Source organism: Gracilinanus agilis, chromosome 5 (assembly GCF_016433145.1).
Source record: "Gracilinanus agilis isolate LMUSP501 chromosome 5, AgileGrace, whole genome shotgun sequence".
Lineage (NCBI taxonomy): Eukaryota > Metazoa > Chordata > Mammalia > Didelphimorphia > Didelphidae > Gracilinanus > Gracilinanus agilis.
The window spans coordinates 288,459,510-288,472,046 of NC_058134.1; the positions used below are offsets into that span (position 1 = coordinate 288,459,510).

The 12,537-nt window shown below is 39.5% G+C and overlaps 1 pseudogene; it reads left to right on the forward strand.

Annotated features, from left to right (window-relative positions):
- Positions 1 to 9,718, forward strand: part of LOC123248708 — a 16,660-nt pseudogene extending 6,942 nt beyond the window's left edge.
- Positions 9,719 to 12,537: the final 2,819 nt, after the last annotated feature.

The following is a 12,537-nucleotide window of genomic DNA, read 5'->3' on the forward strand; positions in this document are numbered from 1 at the left end:
TCTCTCTCTCTCTCTCTCCCTCCCTCCCTTTCTTCCCTCTCCTTCCCCTCTTCTGCTCCTTCCTTCCCCTACTCTTTCCCTTTTCCTCTCTTTCTCTCTCCCCAGTCTTTTTCTCCTATCTTCTTTTTTCCTCTATACCCCTCTTTCTCCCTCTTCCTTTCTATTTTCCCTCCCCTTCCTGCTCCCACTTTTCCTCCTCTTCTTCTTTCTCTTCTCACTCTGTCTCTGTTCCTCTCTCTGTCTTTATGTTTCCTTCCCTCCCTTTCCACTCCATCCCCCTTGTTCCTCTCTCTTCAGGGGTTGAATTGGTTAATAATGAGCTTATGTTCATTTCACAGGTCTTTTTCACATGAAATGTTTGAATCTAAAATGAATTCACATTTAATCTTGATTTTTTTTCTCATTGGTTGTACTAACCATTTCAAGCTTCTGCTCCTTTTCTCCTTTGTCCTATTTAGGGATAACCCTTTCCCCCTTGTTTGGCAGATCTGTTCATGCTCTTCTTATCGGTGTTAGCCACACACTTCAGAAAGGCATCATTCATCTTCATCCAAGTATGTTAAATGACATGAAAAAAATGAGATCCAAATTAAAACCATTAGAGACTTCCTTCTAGGCTGGCATTGATCAGTACTCTTTGAATAGAGCTCTTCATCTACCTGACTTATCTACAAACATAACATGAGAAACCATCATATGACTGGCTGATATCAAGATAAAACATGTCTCTCACATTCATCTGATCTACCAGTTTTACAGTAGCCCTGTAAAAAACCAATAGAATCACTTCCCAGCTGTGTGACCCTGGGCAAGTCACTTGACCCCCATTGCTCACCCTTACCAATCTTCCACCTATGAGACAATACACCGAAGTACAAGGGTTTAAAAAAAAAACCAATAGAATGAGGTTATTTTAGTATGACTTAAATTACTTTTCCATTTGTTTCCAATGAACAAGGATTTATTTTCATCCAAAATCACCCTCTCAACTAATAAGGCTGTTTAATTAAGCAAAGCACATTCTAGTATTGGCTATGTCCAAAATCTCTTTCTTATTCTGCAAATCTAACCCATCCCCCCTTAGGCAGGAGGTGGGTAGCATGTTTCATCATGAGTTAGCTGGAATTATGAGTCATCTGATATTTATAGTGTGGTTCTTATTGCATCAATTGTTTTCCTGGTTCCGCCCCCTTCACTCTGCATTGGGGGTATGTTTTTTTCTTAGTGATCTCACCCTGGCTTCCAATGACTATCACTTTCGTTTCCAAGTGTTCACAAATCATCAGCCTCAATTGTTTTATCAGGAATATTAAAAAATATTTTTTTGTTTGTTTCACTAAAATACCCAGGTAACACCATCCCTCTTTTACCTCCCTCCATTAGAGATGGCATCATTTGACAAAAAGAAATATTCTATATAAAACTATGACTTGTTCATTTCTATTTATCAGTTTTTTCTCTGGATACACACAAGTCCTTCTCCAAACAATATTTCTATTGCTTTATATATATGTCCCCTTGGTTCTGCTTGTTTTATTCTTCTTAATTTCATATAGGTCTTTTGATTTTTAACAATTAACCTGCTCATCATTTCTTAAGGCACAGTGTTATTCCATTAAAATCACATGACACAAGCAATGATGTCACTATTGTGAATCTGTAGTTTTCAGAATTAAATTTTCCCCTTTGAAGGTTAGGACATTTGCTTAGCTCTAGCCATTTCTCTCTTATTTTCTCCACCATTCCTATAAGTCACTAACTAGTTACAGACATACATCACATAATTAGTAATTCTCAATGAATTTTAGTCCTTTACTTCTTTCAGTATTTGTGATGTAATTAATCTAGACACAAAGAAGAAATGTTTCATACTTTCATGGAGACTAGAGAATCTACTCAAGGAGCTAAAACACAAAACATGTATATGAATAGATAATGAATAACTGATAAGATAGGACATGACAATAGAGGAGAGTATAGATTGAGAGGTGGAAGACTTTAACCAGTTCAATCCACTCATTTTATAAATGAAGAAACTGAATCCCATAAAGTTAAATCCAAGGTTTTAGTTAGTTAAGTAGAAGAACTAGGATTTTAATCAAGATCCTTAGACCTTAGACATTAGTTTTAGAACAAGAAGACCTAGCCTCTGCTTATTACTAGCTCTATGACATAGGGTAAATCAGGTCATCTCCTCCAGGACTCAATTTCCTCATGTGTAAAATGAGAGAATTTCCACTTCTGGAACCTATGAACATAGAAGAACACAGGTCTCCTGATGCCCATTTTGACATTGAGTTCCTGAGCAGATGAAGGTGAGGAGGTCGGAGGGATCCAGACAGAATCTGTAGCTTCTTTTGTCCCCATAGGAGCGGAGCCAGGTCCAGACTCATGTTTCTGATACCAATGTTGTCCTGTCCATGGATAACAACCGATGCCTGGACTTGGACAGCATCATTGCTGAGGTCAAAACTCAGTATGAGGAGATTGCCAAGAGGAGCAGAGCAGAGGCAGAGTCATGGTACCAGACCAAGGTGAGTGAGTCAAGTTGTTGGCTCAGGAGAATGAGGAAGACTAAGCCACATCTCCAATCTTAATTAGCCTGGAAATAAGAGCCCCATTTACAGTGGTTGGATGCTTGTGAATTTCTTGAAGGCAGGGACTATGGTATTTTCATATGTATCTGGCCCATAGATTTCCTGACTTGACCTGAATGTTTAAAATGATCAGTCAGAGGACCTAAGTTCCCAAGAAGGCACCAAAGAGATCTCTCAAGGAAGGCCCACAAGATAGAGGGGTTGGTCACTTTTGCCCATTTGGGTTTCTTTTGGGCATATGGGCTGGGTCTGTTGACCATATAACTTAACTGTCTTCAAGCTTAACACCTGCTATTTTGAACTTTAGTATGAAGAGCTCCAGGTGACAGCTGGGAAGCATGAGGACCATCTTCGGGACACCAAGAATGAGATTTCTGAGCTCACCCGCACTGTGCAGAGACTGCAGGGGGAGATTGACTCAGTAAAGAAGCAGGTGGGGATGACTAAGGTCAGGATGTTGGGGGATAAATGGTCTCAGGGTCATGTCTGCTGTCATCTGAAGTGACTGGGGACATCTTCATGAGATAAGTCTCTGCTGTCAGATTGGGAATTTGCTAAGTATATTTTAAAAATACCCTGGGTATATAATATGAACCTTAGGAATTTTTTTGCTTCGAAAAGAGAACATTGAGGGTTGAACAAGGATCAAGTTCTTCCAAAAAAGCTGGGTCCATCTGGAGGAGGCTGGTCCTTGCTGGTCCAGAAGTCACCAACTAGCTTCTGTTTCAATACTTGCAGTGACAGGGAGCTCATTAAATAGACCATTACAGTTGGACCTTATTTAAAATTTTTTAAAATTTTTATCTCTTATTACTGCTTTATCTTTGCTGCTCTGTTTCTACCTAAAAGTTGCAGAATGTGGCAGCTAAATGGCTTAGTGGATAGAGAGTCAAGCTTAGAGATGAGAGGTCTTGGGTTGAAATCTGGCCTTAGATACCTCCTATATCATCCTTGGCAAGCCACTTAGTGCTTACTCTTCTTCTGCCTTGGTACCAATATTTAATATTAATTATAAAACAGAAGATAAAAGAGTTAAAAAAAAGATGTAGGATACAAAATTGTCTCTTATAGAGAGAGCCTGCTTTGTATCACCTGGCATTTGATTCAATACCATCATATTCCGTAATTTTTCATAAGATCATCAAATTTTGAGTTAAAAGAGCCACATAGTCCTATTTCATATAATAAACATTATATATAGCATACATGATATGATATATTTAATATATTACATATGTATATCTGTATATACCCTTACCTTATGTCCTAGAATCAATACTATGTATTGGTTTCAAGGCAGAAGAATAGTAAGGACTAGTCAATGTGAGTTAAGTGGCTACCCGTCCAGGGTCACATAGTTAGGAAGTGTTTGAGGTCAGATTTGAATCCAGGACTTCCCATCTCTAGACCTGGCTCTGAATCCATTGAGCTACCTAGCTGCCTCCCATAATATATTAAATATTATTTAATTGATTAAAAATTAACCAAATATTATTTAATTAATTATAGATAATTATAAAATCACTAGTGAAAATCAATTATATATTAAATAAAATATATTAACATTATTAATGCTTTTTAAATGACACTATCATTGTCTGATCAATTAAACCCCTTGACAACAAAGAAAAATAGTTAAACAAAGTTGACCAACAAAATAAATGTATTTGAAATTGTATGTGAGTTTCTTCTTCAAGGTTCTTATCTATTGAGAGAGGGAATTTTGTAGAATCATAGAGTATAGAGCTAGAGGCCATGTAGTATATTTAATCTTATGTTTTTGAGGATCAAGATTGGTTATTGTGATTGATTTGAGTTCAGTTGCCTCTAAGTGATGTTTCCTTTTTTTTATTATTTTTTATTATGTTTATATTATTCTCTTGGTTCTGTTAATTTTACTCCTTATTAGCTTAAGCATCTCATTTTACATGAACTCAACACAGGTGAACACAGGCATAAGCAATTGGTAATTGAAAAAAATAAAGGTAGAAAACTAGTAAAATAAAAATTTTAATTCTGCATTAAATCCAGGCTATTTTCCCAACTGTGTGAAGTCTTGCTGCAGTTAGCCCAATCTCACATACACTTGCTCTGAGAAGAATTAGTGTGAATTGGCTCTTGCATCAGTCTTTGTCCCAAATTCTCTCTTGTAACAAGTCCTACCCTCTTTAGAGCAGTGCTTTTCTTTGTTTTGTGAACACTATTTAGTCATTATAATGCCCCAAAGTACAAGAGAAGTGATGCTGGTAGGTATGTTTGTATAAGAAATACATATTAAATAATGGGGATCCCTGTTGTGTTCAATTTTCAACAATTGGGAGGGGACTTGGAACATAATGATCACATAAAATGAAGTCCCACTGTACATTTATTTTATTTTATTTTATTTCATTTTTTTAGATCTTTATTTTATTAATTAATTTGGAACATTTTCCCATGGTTATAAGATTCATGTTCTATCCCTTCCTTCCTTCCACCCCCTCCTGTAGCCAATGCACAATTCCACTAGGTTTTATATGTGTCATTGATCAAGACCTATTTCCATATTATTGATATTTGCAATAGGGTGCCATTTAGAGTCAATATCCTCAATCATATCCCCATCAATCCATGTGATCAGGCAGTTGTTTTGCTTCTGTGTTTCTACTCCCACAGTTTTCCCTCTGAATGTGAATGGCGTTCTTTCTCATAAGTTCCTCAGAATTGTCCTGGATCATTGCATTGTTGCTGGTAGAGAAGTCTATTACATTTGATTGTACCACAGTGTATCAGTCTCTGTGTATGATGTTCTCCTGGCTCTGCTCCTTTCACTCTGCATCAATTCCTGGAGGTCATTCCAGTTCATATGGAATTCCTCCAGTTCATTATTCCTTTGAGCACAATAGTATTCCATCACCAACAGATACCATCATTTGTTCAGCCATTACCCAATTGAAGGGCATTCCCTCATTTTCCAGGTTTTTGCCACCACAAAGAGCGCAGCTATAAATATTTTTGTATGTGTCTTTTTCCTTATGATCTTTTTGGGGTATAAACCCAGCCCACTGTACATTTTTGAGCAGCTCTAATTGCCAATGAGCACTCCAGGTAGGAGTCTGCAGGGTTTAGATCTTTGACCCTAAGAGAAAGATGAAAAGATTAGGGTTTAACACTAACCTTAGAGGCACAAATCCTGGATTTGAGTCTTAGTCTTTATCCTTGTGAGCCTTGGGGCCATTCCCTTAATCTTTCTGAGCCCCCTCTTTGTAAACCGAGAACAAATATACATTATCAATCTCACTGCATTATTATGTCTCCTTTTCACAGGAGAGTGTTTCTCTTTCCCCTCTTCTCTGGCCAGTTTGGGTTGCATGGGGTTCCATCAAGTCAGGAGGTGAGAATATGGAGGAGAATATGGAATGTGTTCTTCATATCTTTGCCCCCTCCAGTGCCAGCAGCTGCAGACAGCCATTGCTGATGCAGAACAACGTGGAGAGTTGGCCATCAAGGATGCCAAGAAGAAGTTGGGAGACCTGGAAACAGCCCTGCACCATACCAAGGAGGAGCTGGCCAAGCTACTGAGGGACTACCAGGACCTGATGAATATCAAACTTGCCTTGGACATGGAGATTGCTACCTACAAGAAGCTGTTGGAGTGTGAGGAGAGCAGGTAACCAAGTTGGCCATGATGGGGTGGCCGGTGGAAGATGAAAGAAGCGACACAGAACAATTTAAAGTCCTGGACAATTATTTTTGTAACTGAATTCAGACCTCATGTGGGAAATATGGAGCTAACTATCGTCTGCTACACACTATTTATTTATTTCACATTTATTTATCTTGTAGTATCTTACAGTAGTAAATGTCAATGAAACTGGTTTTTATCTCTTCCCCTTCCTAAAGAAAACAAACTCCAAATTTGAAATACAGCTTTAACATAAAGTTTTTTCAAATTGTGGCTGGTGCCACAATGGGGTCAATACTTCAACACCCTTAGTCAGTCTTCTGACTCAGAGCAATTGAGGGCAAATGGTAAGACTCCAAACAAGTCACTTACTTGTCTGAGTCTCAGTGGGAAGAAAATGGTGGGTTTTTCAGCTTTCTTCTGAGGAGGGTCTATTGGAAGGCACCCAGAAAAAACACTGAGACCTTGGAAGATGTGGGCAAGGGGAAGGAGATCAAGAGAGGGCACCCAAGCAGAAAGACAATTAAATGTGACCATCCTTATCCTCACGGAGTGAATGTTTTTAGAGAAGGCTTTGTATCATGCTTGGAACTTGCACTATGCTTCAAACATGTTCCTAGCAGTGTGCCTGTTACACAGTAGGCATCTCATATAAAATGAAGCTAGGTTAGATGGCATCTACACAGTAGGTACTTAATAAATATTTGTGATGGATAATTGATAAGATCATCTCTCTTTTCAATGAAGTTCTCCTTCAATGCCTAATTTTGAGCTCCTTGGGTTCCCAATGGCTAACTAAGTCCTTAATTTCTACCAAGTTGGGAAGGTTTTGGCTAGGGGTCAAGTGATATATACTAAATCCTCAGAAAATCAGTTAAACTAAATTTAGAGAGGCTTTGCCGTCAGAAGGTGGGTTACCAAGGAAAGATAGTTTTTGGCTACAGCAATTCATTTAATCGTCTTCTAAGGCATTGATTGTGACCTGAATTTGTAGTGGGAGTATCCATACAAAAGGATGACATCACAATTCCTTGAATTATTGAAGCATCTGGCCAACTCTGACTCATCCAGAAGATTAGGATCAATGTTGATTGTAGCTATGTTGACATTTTCCTTTCTTCTGTTTACTTAATTCCTCACTGATTTTATCAGCTTCTTTGTTGACTTTGAGCTCTGGCAGCTAGCATCACTCAAATAGGGGAAAGGGCCCTTTGAAATTTCCTACCAACATTTTGGATTTGCTGCCAGCAATAGTATTTGACAGAAAAATTATCCCCTCTCCTATTTTTGTGGAAAGTGTGACCCAGATGGGTAATCAGTCAGTTAATGAACAAAGTACCTACTATGTGCCAGGCATTGTGCTAAAAAAGCAAGAAGGCAGCTCTGACCTGACTGCTCTGTATCTCATCTTTATTCTGAAAGAACTAAAGCTGGGTGGGAACTCAGATGTCCATCCCCCTTATTTTACCGAGGAGAGGAAGAAAAAGAATGTTTTTATGGTGCCAACATTTCAATTACCTCATTCGAACCTTCTCTATGGGATGTTGGTATTATTATTAACTCTGTTTTACAGAAGAGGAACCTGAGACAGAGGTTAATATGATTTGCCAGGGCATGCAACTAGTAAGTGTCTGAGGCCCTCTTTGAACTCAGGTCTTTTTGACTCCAGGTCCAGTACTCTATCCACAGTGGCACCTAGGGGAGGACACTGAAGCCTAGTAACTTGCCAGAAGTCACATAGGTAGTAAATGGTAGAGGCCGATTTTGAACCCAAGTCTTTTCACTCCAGAACCACTTTTTCCATTGAATCTCATTGAGAGATAATGCCATGAACTCCCATCTTGGAGATGATTAGAGGAGGCCTCTGGAATAGAGAAGCTGAGCCATTTCCTAAATCATCCTGAATCATTACTTGGTGGGGAGACTTGTTAATTCCCAGAACAGCATATCTCCAACAGCACACACATTCCCCCCCCCCCCCTTTTGTCCTAAAGAGGACAAAAGCACACTCCAAAGCCAGAGAATAACTATTCTCAGATTTTTGGCCATTTTGTATAATACCAACCTATGGCCAATCAACCTGGCTAATTCTCTGTTGAGTACCATTATTCCTCTGTTCCATCCCCTCTGGAGAATAAAAAGATCCTGCCACTGGGCAGAGGGCTGCCAGAGAATAAGGGTAAGGGGAGGAATTCTTTTTCCTAGACCTTGAACTGGTAGCTCTTGGACCTGCTGACCCTTCTCCCATCTTTTCTTTTACAGAATGTCTGGAGAGAATCCAAGTGCTATCAGTATTTGTAAGTATCCCCCATGACTCCTTTTTCTCCTGTCCTTAATCCTACTCTTAACAAACCAGTCCTAGAGGCAGAATCCTAGATCTAGGTTTTATCATGGATCTAGGTTTTTCTGTGGTTCTTATTTCTTTCCCTGACTGTGGACAATGTCCCTTTCCCTAAGATTCTTCCCCTTCACCTCTGCCCCTCCTTACAATCTCCAGAAAACATTAGCCCGGCAATCTAAACTCCCAGATTCCCCCACCCCCCCATATAGAGTTCCTTGCAAACTTGTGTAGTTTTAAAGGTTTAAAGGTTGGAGGGTACCACAGATTTCATTTACTCTAAAACCTACCTGAAGTACTATTTCTGTGAAAATTTGTTTAATAATCCACCAGCTAGAGTGTGAAGATCTATAGTGATGGGAATCTCCCTTCTTCCTGAGAGAGCCGATTTCAAATCTGGCCAGCTTTTATGGTTAGGAAGTTTTTCTTTACGCTGAACACCCATCTGGCCTCTTGTAATCTCTGCCTACCACTGGGCCATTGGAGTATGACAACAGAATTCCCCTTTTATGGGACAACTCTTGAAATCCTTGAAGGTGGCTGTTGTGTTCCTGCTAAGTTTTTTTTTTTTCTTCAAGCTACACCCCTTTTAGTTCATTCAACCATTTCTTATAAGACATGGTCTTGAGACCTTTCAGTGTGATGGACACCACCCTCTGGACTAATTCTAGTTTATCAATGAGCCTTCTAAAATGTGACCAACAGAACTATACATGCTATACTAATGACAGAAGAAGTTTCCTGATAAAATTCTGCCTTGTTTGTATTTAGTTCAGACTGATGTCTTTTGAATTCTCCAGTAGATTTTTGAGAGATCACCCTCCCCTTCTCACCTAGTATAAAGTCTTTGGTAACTTTCCTGTCCCAAATACCTTAACTCTTTCTCTTTTCATTGCAGCTGTGACGGGCAACTCTACCAGTGTATATGGTGGAGGCAGCCGAGGAGCTGGCTGTGGCAGCTTTGGGGGTGGGGTCTCTCTGGGCAGCACTGGTGGAGGAATGAAGGGGAGCTATGGGTCCTCCTGTGGTTATGTCAAGGCAGGGCCTAGCACCGGGGGAACATCCATCCTGAAGAAGACTACAAGTACCACTGTTAAGTCTTCCACTCGAAGGTATTAATTCTGTGACATGTCAAGTTGCTGCTGGTCATTCTGATTCCTTGTAAACTTTCCTTTTCCACTTCCCAGTCCATCTTGAATGGTTCTTCCTTCCCTTATACCCACCCACTCAAACTTTCACAGAGCTTCCCATTCAGGATTCCCAAATAACCAGGAAAGTCCCATTTACTATGTTTCTCACATTATATCATTTGTATATTATATTGGCTTTCTATAGCTTAAGGACAGCTACTGGGAGTGAGAAGAGGCATTGAGGCCTTCACTTAAAAGGAGAAAGCTGAATTGGGTTGCCTGGTATAGTGGAAAGATCATGGAATTTGCATTTAGAAGGCTTGGGTTTACATCTTGGTTTGCTCTGAGTTTCCTCAGTTGCCTATTCTCAAAAATGAAGGAGTTGGATTGGATCTTCCCTGATGTCCCATCTAGCACTAGATTCTATGATTCTCTGGGGATTAACTCTTTTTTTGGGGAGGGGAATTAGCTCTTGCTAAATTGCCTCGGCAGCCTCAGTTTCTCCCACTCACCTTGCCTTTTGTGTGCTGAGTCAATATACTTTTGCACACACATTGGTGGAGCCCATGGTCTGATCACCAAACTTCAGATGTAAGGAAAGGGTAAAGTCATCTTGTCCTGTTCTTCTCCCTCCCCAAACTAAATCAAAGCTGAATGTTTTCCAAAACCCACCCTTCCTCTAACTGTTCTTCTCATTGCTCCTTTATATTGCCTATGATGTATCTCAATAAAAAAGCAGCCATGTCTCTCATTGTCTCTCAAGTCTGTCTTATCCATGGAACCTGAGCTTGGGTCAAGCCAACTAACTCCCTGGTAACAAAGATGTAGGTAGTAAGGAGATGACCAGGGTTTTGAGTAAGGGCATCAAAGAGGGAGGAGGCTGAGCATATGTGGAGTTTTTAACAGCTAGAAGAATTAAAATAAAAAAGTGGTGTTCTGATGTTTGCTTTTTTTTTTTCTCTTCCTCTCCAGTTAGTAGTCTTTCCCTTTTGCTGAGGGACAATTACTCTGAAATTTGCCCTAGTTTTTAGTATCTGTTCTGTTTCCTAGGTTTTAGGAACTAATTCCAAATGTTAAAGAAGTGTTTATTATCTCTTGCCCATCCAATATTAAGCAGCAAATGCTCCCTAAATGGAGAATAAGATTGTGTGGGGCTGTCTGAAACTAGCTTGAGAGACAATTGTTACATCTTCAATGTGAGCATTTACATCTTAGAAATAGGCAAAATACTTAAGATCCGGACTTGATTTATTATTTTTTTTATTGCCTAGAGTTAAGAAAACAATGAAGAAAATGTCCATAATGCAGATTAAGCTCTATGGTACATTTAAAAAAAATCAGTTTGTTAAACAGTCCACACCTGGCAAATGATTGCTATGACTGCTCTATCAGGGTAAAAGCAAAACCTGGAATACAACTCATGTATGTTGTAGGAACACTTTTTTTTAAACCCTTACTTTCTGTTTTAAAATCAATACTGTGTATTGGTTCTAAGGCAGAAGAGTGGTATAGGCTAGGCTATGGGGGTTGTGACTTGCCCAGAGTCACACAGCTAGGAAGTGTCTGAAGTCAGATTTGAACTCAGGACCTCTGGTTTCTGGATCTGGCTTTCTTTATAACCACTCTGTGACACAGGCAAGCTTAAGAAATGGAGGGGGCAGCTGGGTAGCTCAGTGGATTGAGAGCCAGATCCAGAGACCAGAGTAGAACTAGAACTTCAGCTGGATGAGTTCTTGGAGGCCATCTAAAACAACTCTTTTGTTTTTCAGATGAGGAAACTAAGGCCCAGGTAAGTTAAAAGACTTGACCCAAGTCACACAGATAATAACTTTGAAGATAGATGCTATGAGGGGCAACATTTTTTGAAGGGCATCTCCTTGGATCTCATTCTTCCTGGTCCTGTGTTAGTTGTCAATATGCTGATACCAGAACCATGTTCATGTGAGGGTCCAAGGTTCAATGTTTGGTAGTGATGAAATTTGAGGCTGGATTGTTTTTGCTTTTTGGTAAATAAGGTCTCATTTGATGCAGCTTATTAGTAAAGTCTCAGTTTTTGATAATCACTGAGGGTTTGGAAGTGCTAATTCATCAATGACTGGCTATTTTTTTAGGTGGTTTGGCCATGGTCCACAATCAACAACTTCAGTGACCTCAGATTCAGATATGCAACAAAGTGGTGTAGAAAGATTATTGGCTCTGATGTCAGAGGATCTGGGTACAAATTCCATCTTCAAAGTTATTATCTGTGTGACTTGGGTCAAGCCTTTTAACTTACTTGGGCCTTAGTTTCCTCATCTGCAAAACAAAAGAGTTGTTTTAGATGGCCTCCAAGAACTCATCCAGCTGAAGTTCTAGTTCTACCCTGGAAGATGGTTCTCTTTCCACACATTCATTTGGTAACTTCTTCAACTCTCTTCAGTGCAATTAAATATTTAGATAATTCCCACTTCTATATAATCAGCCCTAGTCCTATCAGATGTCTTAAAATGGAAATCCTGTAAGCATCCTTCTCTCCACAACCATCATAAAAAGACTCTAACTCAGTGGTTCCTAAACTTTTTTGGCCTACCGCCCCATTTTCAGAAAAATATTACTTAGCCCCCTGGAAATTAATTTTTAAAAAATTTTAATAGCAATTAATAGAAAAGATAAATGCACGTGTGGCCATCACTGCCCTCCTGGATCGCTGCAGCACCCACCAGGGGGCAGTGGCACCCACTTTGGGAATCACTGCTCTAACTTTTGATTACTTTAAATTTGATTCAACATCATAACGACAACAAAAACCCCTTATTATCTTTCCCCTTA